Genomic DNA, 8914 nt, shown 5'->3' with positions numbered 1-8914 from the left:
GTATTAAATTAGATGGCTAGTCATGAGAAATAGAACACACCCACGTAAATAGAACACACACACTCTCAAGGTTGAGAGCCTGACTGACATCAGCCTGTGCACATAGGTCAGTTTGGGGGGAAAGCAGAATTAAAACTTAAAACTGGGACCTATTTGTCCTCATATCTTCATTCCAACAATCCTACTCTACTATCCATATCTCTACTGCCATTAACCCATTCCCCTTTGATTCTTTGGGATCAAAGAATACACATATTAGGTTGATAAATTTGGGAATCTGTGCGCAAAGCTAAGCTATTCATTCTCTGAGTCAGTGGCCTGTTGGGTAAATCTTCCAAGCAGTTAGTTACAAGGTTCCCAACTCACATCTCTTTTGTAAGAAGATGAGGTTTAGGAGGGACCAAGGGCAAGACATCTTGTCTCTTGTTGCTACTTCAGCCTCTTCTCTCTCCTGATCTAAGCAAGGAGTATAAGTCATTTTACATAGTAGTGGAGGGATTTAGAAAGATCAGTCCTCCCAAACCCTGGAGTCTCCTATTCCCCTTTTGGCAACGTCTCCCTGGGGCAGCTGCTATTGTTATCTGACTGAGAGCTACTGAAATGCCCTTCTTAGAACCTTTTTCAGAGTAAAGAGAATTCAATTTGATCCTAGTTCTTTGTAGCAGGAATTTCTGATTGTTTCTCCTTTTTGCATCCTTACAAATAAAGGTTCCTTTCATCCAAACTTCTGGATGTGAAAACTGCAGAAAGATAAAGCTGCCTGGTCCAAGAAGATACAAATTCTATTGCCATAAAGAAAAGGTATGGATCAGATCAAATCATGAGAACATCTCCTTTTGGAAATTTATTACATCCATAATCATGAGGAGCTCATTTGATCATTGTACTTGGAAACCCATCACATTTCATCAGCACATTGTAATATGATAAGAAATATCTTAACAACTGTCTTTCAAAAAAAATACTGGACATAATTTTAAGTTTAATCTGCAATACTAACATTTTTTTAGTCTAAAGAAATCAATAAAACAATCAAGCCCTGATTTGTAACATTAGATGCTATGTAAATACTAAGACTGAAAATTTAACAATCAGCTCTCCACAGATGACTCCAGCACACCATTTAATGGAGCCCACTCAGATCTACTTTATCTCAAATGATTTGGGAACTACTTATTTCTATGAGTCACCTGAAACCAATCTGAACTGATTCTCAGTGGACTAGCTTTAAAAGGCTTGCTTTCCATATGCTGAGAACATTGGTCAATGAAAACCTGACTTAAGGGAAAATGTAGCTGGAGTAGCGCTTCCTGGTTTATAAATGTTTACATCCCTTGGCTCCTGCCTCTTGATATAGTCCCTCATTCCACAATCTTGGATTGAGCTTGGAAATACTTTCAATCTTTTAAAAATGTCTTGATTAGCTTTTCTTTTGGTAGGGGTGAGGCAGAATGGGACAAAAATGGTGAACACTGTAGCATATTGTAGGGGAGAGAGGAAGGTAAGAAGACTAGCAAACAGTAGCCCCCCAGTATTGTTGCTTTAAAAAAAAAAGAGCTATATTACTCCCTCCCTTCCTCCTCCATAGAAACAACATATTTTCAATCCTCTACAAGTAGAGGATGACTGAATAAATCATAGTATTTCGATAGAACACAATAGTATGAGGTTATAAAATGATAAATATGAAAACTACAAGGAATTCTGAAAAACAGGAGGTGAAGTGATATAAAGGGAAATCAATAGAATGAGAACAGTGCTAATTGACTACAACCATAAAAAGAAAACAAAGCTAAAAGTAACAGTTCCATTCAACAGACAAGCCTTGAAGAGGGCTTTGAGTTAACATAATTTCTATTGGTTTTTTGTTGATTAATTTCTTTGGTTCTACTCTGGTGTAATGTTATAGGTTTATGAGTTATTTTAATTGTAATTATGCAGGTCCATTTCACCATATGTTTCATAGATACTTATTAAGCATAAGTTAGAGAGACAAGGAAGGAAAGGAAGGGGAGTTATCTATCGATCTATCTAGATATATTACACACATATTGTAATCTATATATTATGATATATTATATATAGATATGTGCATACATTATACCTTGAAGTCTCTAATATATACTTTATATATGTATATGATCTTTGTTTATATTTACTTTAGATATGTAAAGTATATATGTGTATATATACTACAGGAGTTTATATTTTGTATATTTGTATTTGTACATATTTAACATATTGCTCTATAATAGATTAGATATTTGTTGTTACATATTATTGTATATCATATTATAAATCAACATAATGTACTAACATATACAAAATATTTGTTATATACTGTATTAATAGAATATATAATACTATATTGATTACATAATATATTGGATTATATTCATCATTATATTTTTAAAAATATATTAGTGTGTGTGATGTGTAATATATAGTAAAACCAGAATGGTGTAATGGATAGAATGCTGGAGCTGGAGTCAAGAGAACCTGGAGTCAGGAAGATCTGAGTTCAAAACCTACCTCTGACACTATCTATATAACCACAGCCTAAGCTACTTAGCCTCTATAAGTCTCAGGTAACCTTCTAAAACAATAAAATACAAATGGTTGTACTCTCTCTTGGGGGAAGAAGTTCCCACACTTACAAGACCATCCTTAACATCATCTAATAATGGTGTTCAGCTGTTCAGTTAGTTGTACCCAACTCTTTGTGACCCCATTTGGAGTTTTCTTAACAAAGATGCTGGGGTGATTTGTCATACTCTTCTCCAGGTCATTTTACAGAAGAGGAAATTGAAGCAAACAGGGTTAAGTGACTTGCCCAGAGTCACACAGCTAGTGAGTGCCTGAGTCCAGATTGGAATTTAGGAAAATGAGTCTTTCAGACTCCAGTCCTAGCCCTCCCTCTATTTAGCATACCTCCTAGTTGCCCTATTAATGCTAATTATAAGAATTATAATACCTAACCTTCATATAGCATTTTAGGGTTTGCAAGGTATATTACATGTTATTTAATTTGGTCTTCACAACAACCCTATGAAGTAGGTGCTATTATTATTACACAACTAGTAAGTGGACAGGAGTTAAACTCAGATCTTACTGACAGCTACTCTAGCACTCTCTCCATAATGCCTCTTAGTCATCTGAATATTAAGCATAGATTTAAAAAAATGAAGATCCCCTTTTAAAACTGTTAAGGAAATTAGGTGGCACCATGGATAAAGTACTAGACCTAGAGATGAGAAGACTTAAGCTCGAATTCTGTGTCAGACACTTACTGTCTGTGTGAGTCTGGGCAAGTCACTTAATCTCTCTGGGTCTCCATTTCCTCAACTCTAAAATGGGAATAAAAACAGCACCTTCCTCTCAGGGTTGTTGTGAGCCTTGAATGAGATACAAATTTGTTAAAGCGCTTTATAAATCTTAAAGCACTGTATCAATGCTAGCTATTATTATATAAAGGTGAATTGTTTTTTATCATTACACTAAGAGAGGATTGGGAATCATGGTTAAGTTCTTCATTGATTGCAGTTTGTACAGCACAAGGACCCTTTATCACCTCTTAAAGATGGGGAGAGATTTACTACATGCAAATTGGAAAACATGTGCCTTTGCTCTTCCTTAATTGGACACTTCCTTTCTTGTTAATTATTCAGTTTGAGTTGGAAAGAGCTAATTGTGAGGGTTGTCTCCTCACTGCTCCTCTTGTCAAATGATGTGCCTTTTGTTCAAGCTCATCAAGTTGGTATACAGCTTCCCTTCCATTCTTTTGAATGCCCAACACACAAGACTCATTGGCCTGGATTTCAGGGGGAGGATAAGGTCTACTCCAGGAGCCATTAATAACTTGATCTTCTGAAGCAAGACTCATTGCTGAAATCCATTTCTGAACCATGGAGGAGGGCAAACAAACAGAAGTGAAAGATTCTAGAATAAGAACTAGGCAGTCTTCCCAACAACCAACCTCTAGCCCTCTAGTGAACAAGCAAGTATTAGAGTGCTGGACATGGAGGCAGGAAGAGCTGAGTTCTATTCCAGTCTTACCACCAGCTTGACTCTAAGCAAGTCATTTAACCTCTGTCTGTCCCAGTTTCCTTAAATGTAAAATGGGAATCATACTAGCACCTCTCTTGTGGGGTTATCATGAGGATCAAATAAGGTAATATTTGTAAAATGTTTAACACAATGCCCGGCATGCAGTAGGTACCCAATAAATGCTTCTTTTCCCCTTCCCAGTCCTTTGAAAGACTATCAAGTAGGAAAAGGCAGTTTTTGGTGCCCATACCACATACATTTTCTATGCCCCCTCCTTCTTTTAGGTTTCTCCTGTCTTTTCAGGACCCAAAGTCAATCGGGAACTCTGTTTTGGGCTATGCTGTATTTCCAGACAAACCCTGTGCTCCAGATCTTTCCTTTTCCCTTCCTTCCTGCCTTTAGGTTCATAGATTAGAATTGGAAGGAACCTTAGAGATCATCTGTGCCAACCCCTTCATTAAAATGTGAGAAAACCAAGGTCTAGAGAGTTGTCATAATGGAGCCAGAATTCCAACCTACATACTCAGACTTCTCATGCAGCACTCTTCTCTGCTAGGAAGTCTGGCCTAAAGAAGTGACTGGATTACCTAATTTAATCAATTCCTTCATCCTAAAATGTTAATGAGAGATAACAGTCTACTTATCTTCTCAGATGATAGTATATATTTCAACAGGATTCTTCAATTCTTTACCCCAAAGGATTTATTCTTGGGCAGAGCTGGCATTAAGAAGGGGCTAATCTAGGAAATGGGGCAGCTAGATGGTGTAGCCTTGGAATCAGGAAGACCCGAGTTCAAATGTGGCCTCAGATACTTACTAGCTGTGTGACATTGGACAAGTTATATAATCCGTTTGCCTTAGTTTCATCATCTGTAAAAATGATCTGGAGAAGAAAATAAACTATTCCAGTATCTATTCCACAAAAACCTCAAATGGGGTCATGAAAAGTAAAAAATCACTGGATAACAATCTGGGAAATATTTGGGGTGGGTGGGGCCTGGAAGGTTGTGATTTTCTCAAGGTCATATAGGGAATAAGCATCAGAGGGAAGATATGAACACAGGTCCTCTGACTAGAGCCAGGGCTTTTTCTACTGTGGAGATGATTTTCCTTAAAGGGCAAGAAGGATGACGGAGGAGTATCCAGTCCACCAGACCACTGGGGAAAGACCTCTCCCTCTCATAGTAAGAGGGCCAGTCATTCCCCTCTGGCATCTTAAGATCACAGAATTTTAGCTCAGGAGCTGGAAGGGACCTCAGATGAGGAAACAAAGCTTAGGGAAGTTTTATGACTTTCCCAAAGCATCAAAGGAGGGATTTGAACCCAGACCCTCATGACCCAAATTGTCATATAGAGGCATAAGCTGCTTTGAACTAGCCTGTATTCTCCCTTATAACCATTCCCTTCTTCCTCATAACCATTCCTAAACTTCATGCACTTCTGACTGATAGTTTCCATCTTGGTTCTTTAATGGTACCTGGCCTATGTTTTGGTTGCCATGCTTGTCTCATTCCAACCCAGCTAATACCTCTATCTACTCTTTTCCACTCCATCCTCGAACCTTTTGGTGAGTTGAGGGAAGGTTCACCCAAAGCATGTGAAAATTTCTCTGGGTATACAAGAACAATTTGTTCCAACAGCCATGAAGGTAGCTCAAGCAAGCACTGGGGAGTGCTTAGAACTTAGTCAGACATCAAAGATCCCAAAGTCATCCATGGTATCTGGGGCCATTGCCGGTCATCTTGACTTTTGTCTTGCCACTGGACTTTGACAATTCTGGAAGAGAGAGTGGAGCTGATAACTTTGCACAGCTCTGCCTCACTTAAATCCAATTCACTTGCAATTCAAGACATCATCATCTTAACCTCATTGGTCCTCTTGAAAAATGAAGGAAAAGTAACAATGCTCTATCCACTTTGGTGTCCAGGTCCCTGCTTCCCACCTTGTCCTCCGTCCACAGCTACCAAATGAGTCTTGATGCAAATTCACCTGACCCAAGCCTTGGCAATTGTCCCTTAACCCTTTACTTCACCAAAGAAGGTATACGTGTGCATATGTGTCTCAGTTAAAATGATAACGTGTTCGTTGCTACTCAACCACATGGCTAGTTGGAAAGGCAAAAACCGTGCTGTCATCAGAACATTTTTATTTGTTTAAGACGTAGCAGGTTGAATTGGGCCAAACACAGTATGCTAACATCCTAGAGTTGGAAGGGACCTTAGAGATCATTTATTCCAACTTCTCATACAGAACAAGAATGTCTTCTAGAATATCTCTGGCAGGTGGCCATGATAGTAGAGAATCTGATTTCAAGCATGGTTCAGAGCGTGTACATTGCTAAATTATCTGTGTGAATAGAAGAGCAAAACTATGCCACGGATAATCCAAAATAACAGATAACTACCAAAAATATTCTTAGTTGGCTTTGGATACATTAACAATGGGGAAGGGGTAGTTCCCACTGCCAGATTCCTTCCAGTGGAAAGAGACTTGGATTTGGATTCAGAAGACCTAGTTTCATATCCAACCTCTGGAACTTACCAAGGTCTTCCAGCTCTAAATCTATGATCCTATAATCAGTAGTCCAGGGATTCTTGTTCTTAACCTTTTTTGCAACCAAGGACCCATTTTAATTGGTGAAGCCTATAGATGACTTTTCAATATAATGTGTTAAATGCATAAAATAAAACACCTAGGACTGGAAGGAAGTATATAACACCTACTATGTGCCAGGAACTGCGTTGAGAACTTTACAGATATTACTTCATTTGATCCTTACATCAACCCTGGGAGTTATGTGCTATTATCACTCCCATATCAAACTGAGAAAACTAAGGCAGAGCTTAAATATTTTGCCCAGGGTTGCACAGCTAAGTGTCCGAGGCTAGATTTGCACTTGTCATCCTGACGCTAAGGCCAGTGCTCTCTCTACTGCACCACTCACCTGCTTCCAATTATACTGAAATATAGTAATCAAAATATTTTTCTTAAAAACAAGTTTATTAGCTCCAGGTTAAGAATTCCTGTTTATCTGTTGACTCAAATTGTGACAGGCTATTATTTTAATAAACTTGTATTCCTTTAACTCACATTGACATGAGGGAAGGGGAAATGCACTGGGTAGCAGGAGTAAGTTTAGATTAACAATCTGAAATGTGCTGTGGTCACTTATTCATTCAATAAGCATTTATTAAGTACTTACTATGGTCCAGGAGGCAGCTAGGTGACTCTGGACAGAGTGCTGGTTCTGGATTCAGAAAGACCTGAATTCAAATCCAGCCTCAAACACTTACTAGCTAGGTGATCCTAGGTAAATCAACCTCTGTTTGCCTTAATCCACTGCAGAAGGAAATGACAAACCACTCTAGCACCTTTGCCAAGAAAATCCTATGGTCAGTACAGGTGTGATATGGTACATAGGGTTGCAAAGAGTCAGACATGACGGAGTGGCTGAACAACAAAGTGAGGCAGGCCCTGTGCTACAAAGACAAGCATGAAACAATTCCTGCCCTCAAGGATCTTATATTCCTTTAGGGAAAAATGTCTAGAGATAAGGAAATATAAAATACAGACAGAGTACATACAAGTCAATTCACAGAGTGACTAGTCAGTCCCTGGGACAATGCTAAGTAAGTGATAACTAGATAAATCATACTACACATTCAGGCCCTGTGTGTGGAGTGAACATGGAAACAGATGAGGTGGAGGAAAATCTCTCCAAAGGGTTGGGGATTTGAGGGAGGGAAGATGTGAAGACGAACAATGGTAACCAGAGAAAGAGAGAAGCTAGCAACAAACTCCAGATCAGTCCTACCGTGATGGGGGGATTTTTGTCCAATTCCTGGGCTCTGATGAGCCAATCCCCAATCTCTCAGTAGTCAGGGCTCCCTGTGTATGGTGTCAGAAACCACACTGCTGGGAGAGGCAGTCATGCATGTAACATCATCATCCCAGGACTTCACAGAGCTCTGCCAGTTTACCTTCAGCTACAAGGGCCAAGTCGCTTAATCCAGGATCCCTCCAGACCTCTGTTCCTACTCTGACATTTGGGGGATGGGGAGCTTTTTTCCCACCTCCCTCTGGGGAACAGTTTCCAAGAGAAATGGTTAAGAAACCCCTCCCTCTCTCTTTCTCTCTCTCTCTTTGGCTGGGGGTGCCTCCACCTGTTTCAAGACTACCAATTGAGTATTTTAAGTGTCTGGTGTCTAAAAAGGGTTTACGTGTGTGTGTTTTATACACGAGCACACACTTACACACTATAAACACAACCAAATCTGGACCACTAAGTAGGCTGGGTAAATCCCCAGAATGCCCAGCAAGTGGACAAAGTTTCAGGGATAGCAGGTCATTACTGTTCTATATTCTCATTAGAAAGTACTGAAGGCAGATACTACTGGGAAACTGGTGGGGAAGGGGACTCTAGTGTTCTGGCTTGACCCTGACTTCAATGAGAATGAGCATGTTCCAAGCTGTTCCTCCTCACCCTGACTTGAGTTAATACAAATATATAGCATCCTTGTTCTTGGGCTCAGTACTCAAGGTTACAAAGTCTTCTTCACAGAGTCAGTAAAGTGGGCAGTGGATAGAGTACCGGAGCTGGAGTCAGGAGGACAACTTCAAATCCAGTGCTGGACATTACCTGTGTGACCTTGGGTGAGTCACTTAACCTGTTTTTACCTCTACTTCTTCAGTTATAAAATGAGGAAAATAATAGCATCTCCCTTCTATGGCTGCTGTAAAGATCAGATCGGAAAATAGATGTAAAACACTTTGCAAACCCCAAAGCACTAGTTATTATTATTATTATTACGACCAATTAGACTAATTGAAACCTAGTTCAGTGAGCACTGTTTCCTTAAGAGGGAAG

The sequence above is a fragment of the Petaurus breviceps genome, unplaced genomic scaffold, assembly GCF_028583685.1.
Source record: "Petaurus breviceps papuanus isolate PSGF00001 unplaced genomic scaffold, PetGlider_PUasm1.0 90778, whole genome shotgun sequence".
Taxonomy (NCBI): Eukaryota; Metazoa; Chordata; class Mammalia; order Diprotodontia; family Petauridae; genus Petaurus; species Petaurus breviceps.
The sequence above is the reverse complement of the archived record's forward strand: the minus strand, read 5'-3'. Positions refer to the sequence as shown.